We start from the raw sequence: 19,924 nt of genomic DNA, 5'->3' as shown, positions 1-19,924 counted from the left end.
AATAATAGCCAATATTTTTTAACAAAGATCTTAGGAGAGAATTGATCCTGTTCTTCCAACGAACTGCACAGTCATCATAGATCGTTATGCCATAACGCAATACGCTATAACCGAGAGCGTTTACAATAGCTTTGCGTATTGAAAGTGGCATATAGTATCTAATGTTGTACAGCACACAGGAGACGGTTCGGAGCTTTTTACAAACGTGGGATAAGTGGTCATTCCAAGAAAGAGCAGTGTCAAAGTATAATCCTAGGTATTTCACAGTAGTTTTATAGCTCAGGGGTAGACATTGACATTCAGAACAATTAGATCCGTGCAAGAGCAGCTGCTGGTTCAAATCTACTTTCTTCATCGGGCTGTGAAAACATATAAGTTGGGTCTTAGAGCTGTTTACTTTGATTAGGTTGCGTGAGAACCAGTCCATAGCAATAGTTGCCGCAGCTTGAAGAGAAGAAAGGGAGTCAGAGTAGTTCGGTGACTGGGATGCGAGGACAGTATCGTCAGCGTACTGATACAGGCCTACAGGCACGGCGTTTGAAAGGTCGTTCACGTAGACGTTAAATAACAGGGGACTAATTATGGAACCTTGAGGAACGCCAGCTTTTATTAGCAAAGAAGCACTCTTTGCCCGCCCAATCGAGACGTACTGCGTTCTCTGCTGCAAAAATTTTTTCAGAAGCGAAAGAAACACTCCACGGAATCCTAACCTGGATAGTTTACACAATAACAGAGTGTGACAAACGCTGTCAAAAGCCTTGCTGACATCCAGAAACAGTGCGCACACCACTTGGTTACATTCCAAAGAACGATTTAACATGTCAGAAAAGTCCTCCAAAAGCATTTCCGTCCGTTTACCTTGTACAAAGCCATACTGACGCGGTGACAGGGTTTTGTGCTTATCTAAGAAACTTGTCATGTCTGACAATGCAAATTATTGGCAGAAAATTTGCAGCTCATGCACTTCAACTTGCTTACCAGCTTCAATGCATGTTGCTATGCAACGCTTGCAGCAGTTCAACATAGTCCGCTGCCAACAAAACTTGTGTGTCTGTATCAGCATCACTCTTTTCTCTGGTGTTTGGTCGGATGAAGTTCTGCAAGAGAAGAATTTGGCTAATCATCGCACGAATTCCCGGCTATACATTAACCAAAAGATTAATTAAATTGATTTAAGCAATATAGGTAGTTGGACGAGTTGGTTCAACATTGCAGGCTTGTAAATGTACATAAGATACAAGGACAAAAGAAAGGACAAGAATCAGTAGTGCATGTGCTACGTGTGTGTTGTCCTATCTTTTGTCCTTGTATTTTAGGTGCGTTTACACGTCTGAAATGGTTTAAGCATGTCGCATCTTATTTTCAACAGGTATGGCTGACTAGATTTTGTGTGGTTTTTAGTTTTTCTGCATGGGGGTTTACACCTGAGAAAGAAAGGAACAAGGAAGGCCGGGTAGGTTAACCAGACGTACATCCAGTTGGCTACGCTGCATGGGGGTGAGGGTATGAGGGGTTAAAAGAAAAAAAAAAAGGAGGCAAGTGGAGACAGTTTACTCGCACAAAAGACAGATGGTGTGTATAAGTGTCTTTTCAGGTTCGTTTATTTTAGAAAGTCATTAGAGCAAGTATGTATAGCTTTCTTCGTTGATATGGCCAAGCACCCAGGATCCTAGCCTCTGTGAAAGGTCAACTATCCAGTTGGGTGGGTACACTCTAAAGGGGCTGACATTGGACATCAAAGTGGTTTCACTGACAGGGGAAGTGCTCAATGGCGTTTTCGCAGTTACAGTGGTCACATTTAATAATGAAGGACAGTGAATTTGTAAAGGCACTTGATCAAGTATGCCTCTAAATACCAGGGGTTACAAAGAAGGCCCAGATGTCATAAACAATTCTAAAAGAGCTTTCTCTCACCAGGAAAGGGAGATGGTGATGTTGCAGCAGGTGCAAACATCTTTGAAAGTGAAGGCTAATGGGTAACAATGGTTCTTGAAGATGTAGCCAGTGAGCTCACCACTTTCAAGCAAACGAGATGGTACTCAAGCAAGATGGTGGAATATTGAATATGTGCTCTGAGCACTTTGATATGCATAGCTATGTAGGCCGAGATTAGGTCTCTCTGCTGATTGCAATTGTAACGATTCAACTGTCAACAATCGTGAGTGTGTTTTACACACAGTAGATTCAAGAAAAGGCTACCTCGATCACGGCTATATCACCAATTTAACCAGTTCAGAGCTAAACTTACACACATTTCAAAATGCTAAAGGCCTCATTAAGGGCAATGCGCTCAAGAGGGATTTATTTAGAATTATTTTTCCAGCATGCCATACATGCATCCCCCTGTTGTGTTGACTAGGACAGGGACCATTGATTTATATTTGCAGAGGCTTTGTAACGGTGAGGGCTGTCCTTAGGAATTTCAGTAGCCATACAATACATGATTTGTGGTGCAACTAAAAATATGAGCTGTGCTCCACGAAGGTAATGAGAAAATCACTTTTGTGTTAGTGCATTTCGCATGCATGTATGTGTAAGTCAGTGTGCTTTTTTCTTTTTTTCTCACTTCCTTTCTTTAGTCCCTGCCATCTAACACGGGGCATCAAGTTTTTCAAGCCTGGGGCTGGTGCTTCTCTAGATGCAATTAAATTTTCTCTGGAAAGAGAAAGAGAGAGAGAGGAGCTAGATGTTGAAGATTTCTCAGCAACTGACAGTTCACCATACACTCTACAAAGTTTGCACCCTTTGGGGCTTGTCTTGTCCCACAACGATAATCGTCATCTGCCTTAATTATTTCCATTTCCTCTCTTGAAAACTCGGCGCTCGCTACTTTCCTGTCGAGAGGGCTGTGTCAAGTTGATTACGCGCAAGCCATTCGTGACTATAGTACCGGCCTCGCAGCATTAAAGAAAGGAAATGCGGGCAAGACAAATGACGATTACATATTGTTTGGAAACAAAATACAACTCAAAGGGTGTAAACTTTTTTTTAGAGTGTAGTCATAGCTTACATAAATCCACACGTGGGCAAGGTCTTGTATGCATCTCATAATGGTCGACAAATTTGCTTTAGGTAGCTTGACTGCAATATAGAAATTTTATGGGGTCAATTGTACAATATGCAGTGCAGGGAAGCATATGTTCTAATATATATATATATATATATATACAAACACACAAACACACACACCTACACGTGGACAAAGGTCTTGTATCTGTTTCTTAATGGTTGTCGACAGATTTACTCTATCTTCACCACAATACATACAAGTTATGTGGTGAGTTATACAAACTGCATTGCCGTGAAGCATATTGAGATTGAAAGGGTGAGAGATTGAATAGTCCCCCGTGAGAGGTCAATCTCTCACGGGGGACTATAGTAAGAGTCCCTAATTACACACGCGCGTACACGTCGTCTCCGGTAACAGTACGAGCACTGAACCATCTAATATGTGTACCGACAGACATTCAGAGGTGTTTCTGCTGTGGTGTTTTAAGCTGTTGTTTTGCCCTCATGATTCCTCTCTGTTCGCGCCCTCTTTACACACCCACTCGCGAACAACAATAAAACCAACTAATAAACCCAGCTATTCGCTGCAATGCATAATTGTTGTCTGCAAATGGGCTTTACAGCAGCATTAAGTATTATGCAGTGAAGCGCTATCGGAAAAAAATTTAAACTCGGGTAATCACGTACATTGCGCTTCCTCATGTTATCGCGATGTTCGGTGTCTCGCAGGTAGCCAGTATATATATACGTATGCAAATCAAGTTTTTACGATATGTTCTCAGCAGTTGCGGTGGCTGTGATGAACTTTTACACCAAAATCTATCGACACCATCACATAAAATTTGTGCATTTGTGCTGCGGTGAAGATGTATCGATGTGTATTATACATATCCGACTGCACTGGTACTATGATAAACCATCCGCAAAATTAAACCAACAACTGTCTAGCTTGAGTTTCGTGGTTTCAGTATCTTCGTGCGAGTGAGATGTTTCCAACTTCCAATTTTTTTTGTCAGTGAGGTTATTATTACGTTGTCCTGCAGAGAAGCTGCATGTCAGAAGTACATATTCTTCACTCGTTGCGCAGTGACCAACAAATTAGTGGTTCTCGCCATGAACTGCATGCTGTCCATATTCACAGTGGTCACAGTGATCTCACAGCTCCTGCAAATTAGTACTCATTCGGCTCATACTTTGTGTCTTTTGGCGTGCGTTACCAATCCGTAATTCTTGTCCGCTGTTTGCAGCCGTCCATTAAAGCTGTACGTGCTAGTTTTTAGAAACTTGGACAATGTACAATGATTTACTCATTTTTATGTTCTATATTTATATTTTTGTTATTTTTTCCATTCCTATTTCCAATGTAATACAAGGTGTTGTGCAGGTTAACGATGCAGGTCTTGTAAAAGATAGCGCTGTTTTTTGAACACTCTAAACATACATGCTTTTGAATCTGGCTTCGGTTATATGTGTAAAAGGCAGGATGCTTTCTGGTAACATTCTTGGTTGCAGCGAAGGATGTATAAATATAGCTGATTTTGTGATAGCTTCACGATATTTCTGCGCCGCAGTTCTTTGATAGCGCACTACCAATACATACAAAATAAACCATAAAAATGTCTTTCTGCACTACACGTTACAATTTTTGACGGGATGTTTGCACCTGTGAAATTCAGGAGCCGTTGTGCTGTGGCTGCCCAATTTACGTGTTCGACTTTTGCGGCACATTCGCTAGTATAGGAAATAAAGGTGGCAGTCAGGTACTGCTCTGCTCTCTTTTTACCCGATCATGTTGGTGTTCTGATGGTCTATGTTTTAGGTAGTCAGAGTTGTCAGTTGATAGTTCTTTATCTACTGTCATCGAAAGCTTCATAGTTAGCCTCTGCGAAATGTGAAATAGATGATCATACCTTGGTGGTGAAGCAGCGCACTGACAAGGAGAAGGCGAAGACACACAAGAGTACACGACACTCGCTGCAAGGTATGATGGTTAATCACCGACTAGCTCAGCTTTCCACATTATTAATGAAATAGATTATTTACTTGTAGCGTGAAACAATGACGAAATAGAAATGTCAGCTTTTCATATGAGAGCATGCAGTGATTCATGCAAGTTTGCTTTTTCAATCCAGCGATGATGATGATGATGTGTGGTGTTTTGTGGCGCAAGGGCCAGGTTTGGCCAAAGAGCGCCATGACAAGTGGTAATGCTGACGATGTGTTATGGAAGATGTGACTTGGCTGTAAAGTGGCCTAAAAATAGTCGCTGTAAAGTGCGTAAAATCAACTTGCTATGAAATTATGGCGATGACAAATGACGAATACTACGAACATTAAAATCCATCGTAAAAGAATGACGCATAATAGAAAATATATGAGATGGTAAAATTACTTGGAGCACTGTTGCCTCGCCGGAGCCCTTGAAACACAAGGGCCTAGAGGCACGTGCTATACGAAAGAACTATCACAGCGCCATCCTCTGAAGAGAGAAGACGCTACGAACATGTGGGGCTAACAACATGCAACACAAAATCTTTCAGATAACTTAGCACTGCGTTGGTGTCAAATAGCGGTTCTGGGCCGAATAACATTACTGGATGAAGGGGAATGTGCTGCCGGTATGCTAAGGGAAAATTTTTCTTTCTTTCAGATTCGGCTTTCCGACACTCCAGGAGGACGTGGAGGACGGTAAGCCTCTCCTCGCATCTACCGCAGGTTGGAGGGTCACTTCCGGTGAGTAGAAAATTATGGGTGCCAAATGTGTGTCCTATTCTGAGACAACAGAACAGGACATCTGTTCGGCGTGATTTTCTTACAGAGGGCCAGAATCCTAACTGTGGCTTTATCACGTGGTGCTTATTATTTGTTTCTGCGTCCCATAGGCGTTGCCAGTGTTTCCGTAGTTTCCTCCGTAAGAAGGGCTTCAGATCTGTGACAGAAACTGCAGCGGTGGGATTAGCAGAATGCGATGCAACTGACGTGGCCATCTGGTCCGCCAGAACATTACCTTCGATGCCCCTATGACCTGGCACCCAGCATATGATGACATGCAGGTTACCTATGTAGGCTTTACATAGAACGGAATAGAGTTCATTAATTACCGGATTTTTGTGGTTAGAGAATGACATCAAGACCTTCACAACACTAAGGGAGTCCGTATATATGACTCATTTCTGAAGTTTTGATTTCCTGATATGCTTCACAGCCGACAATAGTGCGTAGGCCTCAGCCGTAGAGATACTAGTTTCCGGATGCAGTACATCGGTTTCCGAGAAGGATGGACCGACGGCTGCGTAGGACACCCCGTCGTGTGACTTCGATGCGTCTGTGTAGAACTCCGTGCAGGAGTGTTTGTGCTGGAGTTCCCGGAAATGTACGTGGATTTCAATCTCTGGAGCGTGCTTTGTAACTTGCATGAAGGTTATATCGCATTGTATCAGCTGCCACTCCCAAGGAGGTAGCAGCTTGGCTGGAAGCATTAGGTGAAGCTCGAGGAGTGGAACATGCATTTCATGACTAAGCTCTTTCATACGCAGCGAGAAAGGCTGTCTTACGGAGGGACGATTATGAAAGAGTGTAGCACATGTCATCTCGTTAACGGTATTATGACAAGGATGTTCAGGATTAGAGAGGACTTTCAGAAAATATGTTTAGCTGATGCATGTTCTCTGGAGATGAAGTGACCACTCATTCGATTCTGCATATAAACTTTCAACGGGACTTGTCCTGAAAGCGCCCGTGGCTAGGCGGATACCTAGATGGTGAACAGGGTCTAGCATTTTTAGCGCACTCGGGGCGGCAGAATGATAGATCACGGCGCCATAATCTAATCGTGACCGAATCAAGCTCTTATAAAGGTACATTAAGCACTTCCTGACCCTACCCCACGTAGTCTGGGATAGAAGTTTCATTAGGTTCATTGTTTTCAGACATTTTTCTTTAAGATGTTTAATGTGGGGGACGAAACTGAGTCCATAGTCAAGTATAGTACCTAGAAATTTGTGTTCTTTGTTTACAGGTATCTGTTGTTCACATATTTCTAAGCAAGGATCTGGGATCAGGCGTCTTTTTCTTGTAAAAAGAACACAAGAACTTTTGTTAGGATTGATCTTAAATCAATTCCTGTCTGCCCACATTGAGACTTTGTTCAGGCCATGCTGTACCTGTCTCTCGCAGACTGCGAGGTTACAAGATTTGAAAGCTATTTGAATGTCGTCCACGTAAAGAGAGTAAAAGACGGTCGGTGGCAATGAAGCACGAAGCGTGCTCATCTTCACGATAAAGAGCGTGCAGCTGAGCACGACTCCTTTGGGTACACCAGTTTCTTGCGTAAAAGGACGTGAGAGGACATTGCCAAATTTTACCCGGAAGGAACGAGTGGACAAATAGTTTTCTATTAGGATTAGCATATTACCATGAATTCCCATTTCTGACAGGTCTCTCAAGATTCCGTAGCGCCACGTTGTGTCGTATGCCTTCTCCATATCGAGGAATATGGATAGGAAAAACTGTTTGTGTACAAATGCGTCACGGATGTTTGCTTCAATACGTACAAGGTGATCAGTTGTGGAGCGTCCTTCCCTGAAGCCACACTGATAGGGATCAAGCATTTTTCTCTGTTCAAGAAAATCAATGAGTCGCCAATTAATCATTTTTTAAACACCTTACAAAGGCGACTTGTGAGGGCTATCGGGCGGTAACTTGCCACTGAAGAAGGGTCTTTGCCTTGTTTCAAAACAGGGACGACAATGGCTTCTTTCCATGCGGTCGGAAGGTATCCCACAGCCCAAATTGTGTTGGAGAGTGCGAGTAGTGTAACGTGGGTGTCAGTGTGCAAGTTTCTGATCATTTCATACATGATTCTGTTAGATCCCGGTGCAGAGCTCTTGCATGCCCTCAAGGCAGCTCTCAACTCGGCAATGCTAAAAGGACAGTTGTATGGTTCATTCTGTCGAGATTTTCTGATGAGTGGCTTACATTCTTCTCTTTGTTTGAATTTCAGAAAGGATTGTGAATAATTTGTTGAGCTTGACACGCTCTCAAAATGCTCCCCAAGTGAGTCTGCCTGGTCTTGCAGGTTATCGCCTTGTGTGTTTACCAAAGGGAGTGAATATGTTTGTCGCCCTCTTATCCTATTAACCTCATTCCAGACTTTGGCCTCATCTGTATAAGAGTTGATGCCCGATAAAAACTTTTGCCAACTCTCTCTTCTGGCCTGTCGGCGTGTTCTCCTACCTTGGGACTTTATTTTCTTAAACTTAGCAAGATTCTCCGCAGTGGGAGAGGCGCGTAGCAACCCCCACGCTTTGTTCTGTTTCTTTCTAGCGATCTTACATGCGTCGTTCCACCACGGGACAAGCCGTTTACACGCCAAGCCATTTACTTCCGATATGTATTTAGATGAGGCATCTATTATGAAGGCTGTGAAATACTCCACAGCAGCATCAATTTCTAACGAAGACATGTCAGCCCATGAGATACTAGTGAGAGGTCGGAATTTCTCCCAGTCAGCTGTATCGATCTTCCACCTAGGAGCCTGTGGTGGATATTCGTTTTGTGTAGGTGTTCTTAGCAGTATGGGAAAGTGGTCACTTCCGTAAGGATTGTTGATAATTTCCCGTTCGAGTTCGGACAGTATACACGGGGAAACTAGGCTGAGGTCAATTGAAGAAAATGTTCTATTTGCGAGAGAATAATATGTGGGTGCCTGCTTATTCAGCAGACACGCACCAGAAGAGAGAAGAAACTGTTCAACAAGACGACCTCGCGCATCTACACGATGGTCGCCCCACAGGTAGTTATGTGCATTGAAATCGCCAAGAACAACATAGGGTTCTGGCAATTCATCTATAAAGGACTGAAATTCATGTTTGCTTAGATTGTAATGGGGGGGTATATAAAGCGAGCAAATAGTGATAAGTTTGTTTAGCAGAACAGCTCGAACCGCCACTGCCTCAAGGGCCGTTCGTAGCTGTAAACGTTGACACGCTATGCTTTTTTGAATTACAATTGCAACACCACCCGATGATGCGGCAGCATCATCATGATCTTTGCGAAAGGTAACATACTGTCGAATAAAGTTTGTGTATTTTGATTTTAAGTGTGTTTCCTGTAAACACAGCACTTTTGGATTGTGTTTATGGATGAGTTCTTGCACATCAAGATTCCTAAGAAGACCTCTGACATTCCATTGAATGATTTGTGTATCCATATTAAAGAAAATTGGTGCTGTGTTTACGGAAACAGAAGTGATGCCTTAGGTTACAGAGCTCTTTCGAGGCCCTGTAATCGGGGTTCTGCCCTTTCTGGAGCGTTCGAGGGAGCCTCGCCGCTCCTTAGGCGCTTGGTGCGCCTTGAGGATAGGTGTAGTGTCCATTGTCTCTTGTGAGGCGCCGGACACGCGCTCTTGCGAGCGAGAATTTACCAGCGAGGGTCCTGCCTTGGAGGGCAAGACCCCTGCGCCCACCAGCCCGGAGGTCGATGGGGCTCCCTGGGGGATTTGGCTGCGCCGGCTGTTGCCAGCGCTGGAAGGGGTAGGGGAGGTTGGGGCAGCCTCAGATGCGCCCCCCTTCGGGGTCGGTTGCCCCGTCTGGTGGGTTGACGGAGCAGCGCTAGCTGCAACCGCCGCAGGGGCAGATGGCGTAACTGCCGACTCGCTGGTTCTGCGTTGGACAGCCGCCGGTGGCCGTTGTGTCACTGCCCCCTGACGCGTCACATCGCCAAAACTTTTCTTGGGCAGGTATGAAATCCGCCTGCGTGCCTCTTTGAACGATATATTCCCTTTTACTTTGATCGTTACTATTTCTTTTTCCTTCTCCCAAGAGGGGCACGACCACGAGTACGCGGCGTGCTCCCCATCACAGTTTACACAGTGGAGAGCGTTCTCACAAGTTTCAGTAGTGTGTTCTTGGGCACTGCATTTAGCACAAGTTTGGCGGCCTCGGCAGCTCTGCGAGCTGTGGCCGAAGCGCTGGCATTTGAAACAATGGAGTGGGTTTGGCACGTATGGCCTGACACGGAGCTTGATATACCCGGCCTCGATTCACTCGGGCAAGACACTTGAACCAAAGGTGATTATTGAATGCTTCGTCTGAATCTCTTTACCTTCTCGCCTCATCTTAATTCTTCTGACATTGATCACATTTTGTTCGCTGAAGCCCTCCAGGAGTTCCGCTTCACTCAGCTCAATCAAATCATCATCCGACACAACATCACGTGTGGTGTTCATTGTACGGTGCAGGGTTACTGTTATGTGGGTCTCCCCAAATGACACTAGCTTCGGTAATTTGTCATATTGCTTCTGGTCGCGGAGCTCCAAGAGGAGGTCGCCGCTTGCCATTCTCGACACCTTGTAACCTGGACCAAAAACATCAGTCAAGGACTTTGAGACAAGGAACGGTGAAATGATTCGCATTGGTTTGTCTGTCTTTTCAGAGTGAACAACGTGAAAGCGGGGGAAGTTTTGGATTTGGCGTCCGAAAAACTGGAATAAATCTTCGGTGCGCCCTCGTTTCTGAGGGCGATCAGGAAGTGGGGGGAAAGAAGTTTCCATGAAACTATATAAAAATTCGGGAACAGCGCCGACCGCCCACCACGGAGCCCAACGAGGGGACGCGGCAGAGCTTGCATACAAGTCTGCACGACGCCAGTCGTACGCCGTCACTATAAACGAATATGGTGTACCCAAGGTTGGATAGCCACACAGGGTTAACCCTTGCCGCCAGGAGAAAGGAAGTAAAAAGAAGAGAGAAGGAGACAGGAAAGGTTAGAAAGTGGGAGATAAAGACGAAGATTCGAGGAGGGAGAGACAGGAAAAGGCGAATGCCGATGTCCTCCTGGTGGGTCAGTCTGGAGGTGCCGTCTATGTGAAGCCGAGGCCGAAGAGGTGTGTTGCCTCCGCCGGGGGGCCTTAAAGGTCCGAACACCCAGCATAGGCTCAACCCCCAGGATCCCCTTTTCCCCAGACACGGCTAAGCCGCGCACGGCTACACGCGGGAGGGTCCAACCCTCGTGTGCTCGGGTACGTGGTGTCGCAACACACCAAACGCCTGCTGACGCAGACGCCCCTGCGGGGTTTCGATCCAGCGAGTGCACAAAGGCAGTCCTGTCAGAATAACTTATTCTTATTTGAGAATAAACCAAAGTTATTGTTGAAATGTTCTTTCCCAAACTCACTTGAACGACTGAGATACCCTTGTACTTATGCCTTAACCAGAGATAGCTAGTTAGTCAGCACACTTGGTCAGGCAATGGCCTGGCCAACTAAGGTACGTACCACTTCACCAGAAATTAACGGTGGTTTTAAATTACACCTTATTGTACAAAATTTTGTATAGAGCAAGTAGAGCACCACACAATGAATTAAATGAGCGACAGTCACTGAACAAGAGAATCTTCTGCCTGGTGTCAACGTTTGGACAAAGGGACTTGCCTTCATTATGGCAACAACTGATTTCCACATAGCTCATCGCTCGCAAGGGTCGAGGAGAATAAGCAGGTGCGTAAGAGTAAAATGAAGGCAATGAAAGGAAGTATAAAGCTTTGAAGGCAAGGATTAGTTTGCGATAGTAAAAGGGGTGTGCTAAGGGTTCTTCCAAGTGGGGTGACGAAAACAACCCACAGAACTTCGAATGAACTAGTATATATATATATATATATATATATATATATATATATATATATATATATATATATAAGTAGGCGTCAATCTACTGTGGCAGCCCTTTAGGGAAACCTTCTAACTAAGGTAAGGCTTGCACTGTCAACTCCGTGGACAGCTCAGAGTATCTCACAATCATTTCACGTAATGTCGTGGCCACGACCAAATATAATCTGAAGCTCCTACTGTTTCACTTGCCCTTTGTATTTACTATGATATAGTGTTGCCTCAAAACACATCTTTCTTGATGGACAGCTTTTAAACTTGCAAAGCCTTTGCTCACTTTAACATACTCGGGCTTCTTAAGCACTATGCCAATTTTATTAGCTTTTTGTCCATGGGTAACTGTTCTAATACCTGTGGTGCACAAAATTTATTTATCTTCCGATGGTGCTTACTTGTGCAACATCTCCCAATATTACACATCATTTAATATTTAAGACAACAGCAGTTATAGTGGACTAACGATGACTGTATTGACTGATGGAACTACCCACATGAAAATATTTCACTTTTAGTACTCTTACGAGCTCATTATTTGAATTGTTTAAACATTCGAATGTGGTCAAATAAACTGGGTTACAATTATTATTGGATTGTGTCTACATTGGAAAGAAAAGAATGAAACTGCTGCCCTGTCGTGTATGGAACACCTGGCTTATAAACAAAGTCATGAACTCAAACCCTAGCAGGAACACGGATTATGTTTTTTCCACAATAATGGTTTTTTTTGGAGAATCATTTCTGATCTCTAACTCAGCCACGCTAGCACCTATGAGTGGCTCTCTGACGGCTAAATTAATATGTGGTACGTTATATTTAAGCTTGTTTTTTAACTAGTACATGCACTTGAACTGACGTGACTTATGGTTGTGCAGCTTTGCTAAGGTTCACTTCTTTGTTTACTTAATAAGAGTTTAATGGTCTCACGGCAACTCTAGTTTTAATAATCAGTATGTTGTGGCAGTCTAAATGTACCAACAATCATCATCTCGCACTCATTTCTCTCCTTTCAAGTTGAAAAATAAACACAAAAGAAAGAACCATGCTCACTAATGAAAATGTTTTGCCTTTAGTGTAGATATATGACTAAACCTGCCTTCCATACATACTAATACAACTAGGAAGACGTTAAAGCATGGAGCCCCTCTAGTTGCTTGAAAGTTCCGAGAACCATGCAGCTGTAATTGGTATCAATATAAGTGACCTTTCCTCTGTATATGTTCCAAGAAGTACTTAATGAACGGGCTTGTGGAAGTATATGCCTAATGCTGATGCTATTAAGCTAATTTGTCAAAAGACATTGATACCTGATTTGTGTGAAGCCTGTCTGCAGCTTCTTTTTATAAATTTAGGTGTATAAAAAAGGGTAACATTATAAACCTGATCAAAAGGAGACATTGTAGAGAGAATATGGTTCATATTTTAATGTTTGGAACAGGAGCCAGAAATATCACCGATGTTATCTGCCATTGCGAATGATGTGTGGGCATGTCCTACATACATCCTTCTTAATCTGCTACTGAGACCCCTCCCCCCCGCCCCCACATTCTTTAAATCATTGTCCAAACAGATAAAGCATATAGGTGGTGGTGTTAAGACTTGTTCTTCATTATTATCTTTCACTGAAAGCCACGACAAAAGCTTTTAACAGTATTCCTTTGTCTAAGCAATGCAACTTTGTGTCATCAAGCTTAAATATTAAAAAGAACTGGTCTGCCAAAGGCTTTTCCATAGTATCCTAATAATTTATCCGCCGTTTCTTTGCAAAAGCTACCCAAAATTTTTAACCGCATGCGTTGCATTCTTAGACTTTTGTCCTTGCTGTCTAGTTTTGGATTGCCGACGTACATCATTTCAGGCGTGCTTTCTAGCAAGATTGGTAGACTTAGCTTTCCGTCAATTGTACAAACAATACTTGCCAGGTGTGCAGCTCGTGTTCCCCTTCTTGATTCTGAAATGAAATACTTGTACACATTGTGTGGGATGTTTAACATTTTCCGTGCCTTCGACGCGCTAAGTTCGTCCATGGCTTTTTGCTAAAAACGGCCAAAGACAAGCTCAGCTCATAAACAGTACTTCGCATTCTCTAGCAAAGCCACGGATAAGCCAAGATGTGTCTCAATGCTTAGTCAGGCTTTTGATCGAAGGCAATGCATAATCCATGGGACAGCGCAAGAAGAAGCAAATTTATTCTTTCTGAGCAGGTAAAACACGTTGCCAACTGAGGTTTTAAAAATACATTAGCCACTTCTGGTCAGAATGAAACGAACTGTGGGGTTTTATATGCCGAAACCATGATATGATTACGAGGCCGACCGTAGTGGGGAATTCCGCATTAATTCTGACCATCTGGGTTTTCTTAATGTGCGTCAAATGCACAAAACATGGGCGTCTTTTCATTTCGCCCCTACCGGCGTAACAGTGCGACATGGAGGGGGATAAAAAAAGCGCTTGGTAGTACATACTGCAAGAGTGTGCTTAACTGAGCTGGTTAGTGCACGTTTATAATTGAATTTAACAGTGCTGAAGATGGGTGGAGAGAAGACGATAGACAGCGTTAAAGGGGTGAAGTCTCAAAACGCCCAAATAATTTAATATAGTGGCTTCTTTGTAGCCACTTTTGTTTTCCAGGAGGATACTATGCCTTGATGTCACGACACAGTATAAGGTCATGTGGGAGCATGACATTGCGATGTTACGACACTCGCTCTAGCTTATTCAGTCGTCCGCTGTGCTGCTACATTGGCCTTCACGAGTAGCAGCACACAAGTCGACCGAGCTAGCCCGAGGCCCCAAGAGAGTGTCAAAACGTCGCAATGTCCTTCTCCCACGTGACCACATAAGGTGTTGTGATGTCACTACACCAGTATCCTCCTAGAAAACAAAACCGAAACCGGCTCTAGGAAAGCTACTATACTAAATCGCGCCCACTCCAAGGCTCGTTACTATATTTTTAGAGCTCTAAAGCGCTAATTTAATGACAAAAAAGGAATAATTGAAGATATCATGTCGGTACCTCTTTAAATGAAACTTTCCAAAGATGTTCGGTCTCAAGTGTATTGGGTGCTTTGAATAAGCATTTATGGTCTGAGGATGTGTTGTAAATGCCAAAGAAAAGTGTAAGGGGGATAGCCCCTGGGCATAGTTTTGTTGGTAAGGTACTTTATTTGAAAAATCTGAAGGAGGGAAGTAATATTTTCTTGGTGCAAATATTGGCTTGCATAGCTGTAACTGGCACAAGAATTGTTGAAGCTTGAAGCAGCATCGACTCTGTCATGGGCACTCAAGCAGCGGGCATTCCTTCTCTGGACAAAGACCTAGAGTGAGGGGGCAGGGTAGAACTGAAAAATGTTGCCGTCCAGCATAAATGCAAGGACATACTTTATGTTACGCACAACATACGGTATCTGTCAACAATAAACTTGCGCACAGTCATAAAATACAGATATGCCTGCTCGTGGATAGACATAAATGGCTGCCTTATACATGACATTTAACATGAGATCCATCTGGCTTTGCCGAGGTATGCAGTGGTGCAACAGCCATGCAAGTGTTGGCAAATTGTATGGCAAAATCTATGCAAATTAAAGGGCAGGCCATTGCTTCCTGTCAAGCTAACCTGAATCAGTTCTATACCAGTACAATTTATATCTCGGTATTTCTGCCCTAAATATACCCTATTTACACATTGCACTTCTGCCGACGTTAACTCTCACACTACTGCACACAAATGTTCTTTTCTTTCCCATTGCCGAACTCCTATTTCAGTCACCACTATAGAAGTTTAACTAATGAATAACCTTTCTACCAAGCCAAAACTGCACATATTCCAGCTTATTCAAGCCACTAATACCAATTTGCTCACAAGGAACAAATTTTAGTCCATCTATTTCAGGCTTTCAGGTTGAGTTTGTACAATTATGCAATTTTGGAGCTGTTTATAATGCTTTATGTATCGTGCAGTGGGGCAGTATTATTTTAACCGTGTTTGAAAGGAAATCCTTTTTTTAACATAAAGTATAATTTTCACTCTTTTCTTGCATTCAGGTGCTTGAGTTGTTTCCCGCAATCTTTCTGCATTCGAGTGCGTGATTCTGTCTTTCCAAGCTGCCAAGTGTCCTCGCTTCATCGTTGTGCTCTTTTTGATGCCTTCAGTATGATGCCTGTCCGTTTGATCACACGAAAATCCAAACTATCCTTTGACTTATCATTCTGGTTCTGATCCTGACTGCCACACCTTATATCAAAGAATCCTTGTCTCGTTTTTAATCAAGCTTCATTCCCCCCCCCCCCCCCCTTTCTTTTGCGTTTTCATCTTTATGACAAATTTTGAACATTTCTTTAGCAGTGGTGCCAGATGGATTATCAGTCCCATTGAAAGGAAAGCTGTCGCCATCTTCAGAGCAGACACAGCACCCATTGACCGATACAGCATATCAGACCTACTGACAGAGAACAGAATGGCTTTTATGGTGCAAATTCAGATTCGCCTCTGTGAGTTTCTGTGCATTTAGAGCTATGACGATTGCTTCTGCAATGCATCTCTTTGCTGTGCGAATATCGCTACTCAAGTAGTGTTAATTATTTGCAGCATTCTTTAGACGAAGTTACTTAGCTTCATCAATGAGCATCCTCTTGTCATGTCAACAAACCCAGCTCTATGGCCTGCTTATTAAAATCCCTGTTGGCATAGCGGATGTGTAACACGCTTTCTTCTCTAATTTGGTCAATCGGACCTCGAGCTTCACTTTACTGCAGCAAATGTCCAATTCAAAGTATTCACAAGGCTCTACGTCACTCTTGTTGATCCAGACTACTAGTGTTATGAATCTGGTGGTCTAGTTTGTTCAACGCCTGTCGCATCAATTGCAGATGTAAGCAAACTAAGTTGAACTTAAAAACTTTTTGTGACATAGATCTAAGTATTCTATCAATTTTCTTTGATTTCTTTGATGTCAGTGCGCAAGAATATTCCCATAATTCTCAGCTACTCAATGTCCCGCATTTAAGTCTTTTAGGTCCCTAGGGCACTTGTGAGTGCACAGCCAAGGATGCTACGTAACTGTTTGTAAACATCAGCGATCTTCGCAGTTCCTCCCATCTTTAGCATTGCCGTGGCGGTGCTGGCTGCTTGAAGGGCAAAGCTTCCAAATTTCAGACGGGATGACCTCAGCGTTCCAGCGTTGCAAACCTTGGAGCGCCCATCATGATGAAGGCGCAAAATATTGACAGGCACACAGATGAGGGTTTCAAGGGCTAGGCCTGCACGATCAGCCTTCCGATGAGAGTTGCTATACCAGCCTTGTGAGCTATGGAGCAGTCATCATTGTGGTGGCGAGATAAGTCCGCACTCTATGTGCTGTTCACTTCAAAGGCTAGGCCTTCAAAATGAATGTCACTGAAGAAATTTATCGCCCCAGCCTTGCAAGCTTTGCAGTTGTCATTGCAGTTGTCCTTCGCATCGATAGGCAGGTCATCGGCTGCTCCGAGGGCTGGGCTGACAGGTTGTGTCATTCACTTCCGGAGGCATCCCGGATTTGTGATGATGATGATGTATGGGGTTTTATGGCGCAAGGGCCAAGTATGGCCAAAGAGCGCCATGTCAGTGGTAATGAGTTTGCAGTGTAATTATGATTACTATGAAGTTGGTGTGACGTGGCTGTAAAGGGGCCTTAAAATATACGCTCTAAAGTGCGTAAAATGTGTATAATAAAATTATGGCGATGACGTATGACTTGTACTATGAACATTTATATGCATTTAAAAAGAATGATACGATAGGTAAAATAAATCAGATTATAAGAAATGCTAGAGCACTACTGCCTCCCTAGAGCCCTTGAAACACAAGGGTCTGGAGGCATGTGCTACACAGTACAACTATCCCAGCGGCATCCTCTAAAGAGAGGAAGCGCTACTAATGCATGGGGCTAATAACACGTAAGACCACATCTCTCAGGAAACCTAGGACTGTGTCTGCATTAAAAAGCGGTTCTGGGCCGAGGAACATTACTGGATGAAGAGGAATGTGCTGTCTGTATGCTAAGGAAAAATTTCTCATTCTTTCAGATTCGGCTTCCCGACACTCCAGGAGGACGTGGAGTACGTACGGTCAGCCTCTCCCCGCATTTACCACAGGTTGGAGGCTCACTTCCGGTGAGTAGAAAATTATGGGTGCCAAACGTGTGTCCTATTCTGAGACGGCAGAATAGGACATCTGTCCGGCGTGATTTTGTTACGGAAGGCCAAAATCCTAACTGTGGCTTTATCACGTGGAGCTTATTATGCGTTTCCGCGTCCCACATGCGTTGCCAGTGGTTTCGCAATCTTCTTCGCAAGAAAGGCCTCAGATCTGTGACAGGCACCGCAGCGGTAGAGTTAACAGCTTGCGATGCGACTGACGCGGCCATCTCGTCCGCCAGAACGTTACCCTCGATGTTCCTATGACCAGGCACCCAGCATATAATGATACGCTGGTTAGATCTGTATGCTATACAGAAGAGGGAATATAGTTTATTAAGTACTAGATTTTTGTGTGCATAGAGTGACATCAGGGCCTTCACGACACTTAGGGAGTCTGTATATATCGCTGACTTTTGGAGTTTTGATTTTCTTATATGCTTCACAGCAGACAGTAATGCGCAGGCCTCGGCCGTAAATATACTTGTTTCGGGATGTAGTACTTCGGATTCTGAGAAGGATGGGCCGACGGCAGCATACGACACCCCGGCATTAGACTTCGAAGCGTCTGTGTAGAACTCTGCGCAGGAGTGCTTGTGCTGGAGTTCTAGGAAATAAGTTCGTATTTCGATCTCTGGTGCGTGTTTTGTTACTTCTATAAAGGATATGTCACATTCTATGACCTGCCACTCCCAAGGCGGTAACAACTTGGTTGGATGCATTAGGCGAAGCTCGAGGAGTGGGACACGCATTTCATCAATAAGCTCCCTCACTCGAAGCGAGAAAGGCTTTCTTACAGAGGGGCGATTAATGAAAAGTGTAGTGCAGGTCATATCGTTAACAGTGTTAAAACATGGATGTTGATGATTCGAGTGTATTTTTAGGAAATATGTAAGGCTGATGTAAGATCTCTGTAGATGGAGGGACCATTCATTTGATTCCGCGTATAAGCTTTCAATCGGGCTTGTTCTGAAAGCGCCAGTGGCTAAGCGGATACCTAGATGGTGGACAGGATCTAGGATCTTTAGTGCGCTCGGAGGGGCAGAAATATACACTACGGCACCATAGACCAATCGTGATAGAATTAGGCTCTTATAAATATTCATCAGACACTTCCTGTCGTTACCCCATGTTGAGTGGGATAGAATTTTAAGTAAGTTCATTGTCCTTAGACATCTTTGTTTCAGATATTTAATGTGCTGTATAAAAGTAAGCTTGGAGTCTAGAATAATAGCTAAAAATTTGTGTTCTTTGTTGATAGGTATTTGATGTCCACACAGTTGAACACAAGGATCTGGAACCAGGCCTCTCTTTCTTGTAAAAAGAACACAAGAACTTTTGTGGGGGTTGATTTTGAATCCGTTTTCGTCTGCCCACTTGGAAACCTTGTTCAAGCCCTGCTGTACCTGTCTCTCACATACTGTGAGGTTGCAGGATTTGAAGCCTATTTGTATATCGTCTACGTATACGGAATAAAAAATGGCCGGTGGCAGTGAAGCACGTAGTGTGTTCATCTTGACGATAAAGAGAGTGCAGCTGAGCACGCCTCCCTGGGGTACACCAGTTTCCTGCGTAAAATGACGTGACAGTGCGTTACCGACTTTTACTTGGAAGGTACGATTTGACAAATAGCTTTCAATTGTGTTCAGCATATTTCCACGGATGCCAATTTCCGACAGGTCTCGTAAGATCCCGTAACGCCATGCCGTGTCATATGCCTTCTCCATATCGAGGAATATCGATAGGAAAAACTGTTTATGTATAAATGCATCGCGGATATTTCCTTCAATGCGCAAGATGATCGGTAGTCGACCGCCCTTCTCCAAAGCCACACTGATAAGGATCGAGCATATTGTTGAGCTCAAGGAAATGTATAAGTCGGCGATTTATCATTTTTTCAAAAAGCTTACACAGACAATTTCTTAGAGCTATCGGACGGTAACTTGCCGCCAAGGAGGGGTCTTTTCCCTGCTTCAGGACAGGAACCACAATCGCCTCTTTCCATGTAGATGGAATGTATCCCGCAGCCCACAGAGTGTTGAAAAGTGTAAGTAGCGTAACTTGTGTGTCAGTATG

This window comes from Dermacentor variabilis, chromosome 10 (assembly GCF_050947875.1).
Source record: "Dermacentor variabilis isolate Ectoservices chromosome 10, ASM5094787v1, whole genome shotgun sequence".
Lineage (NCBI taxonomy): Eukaryota > Metazoa > Arthropoda > Arachnida > Ixodida > Ixodidae > Dermacentor > Dermacentor variabilis.
Note: the sequence above shows the minus strand (reverse complement) of the source record.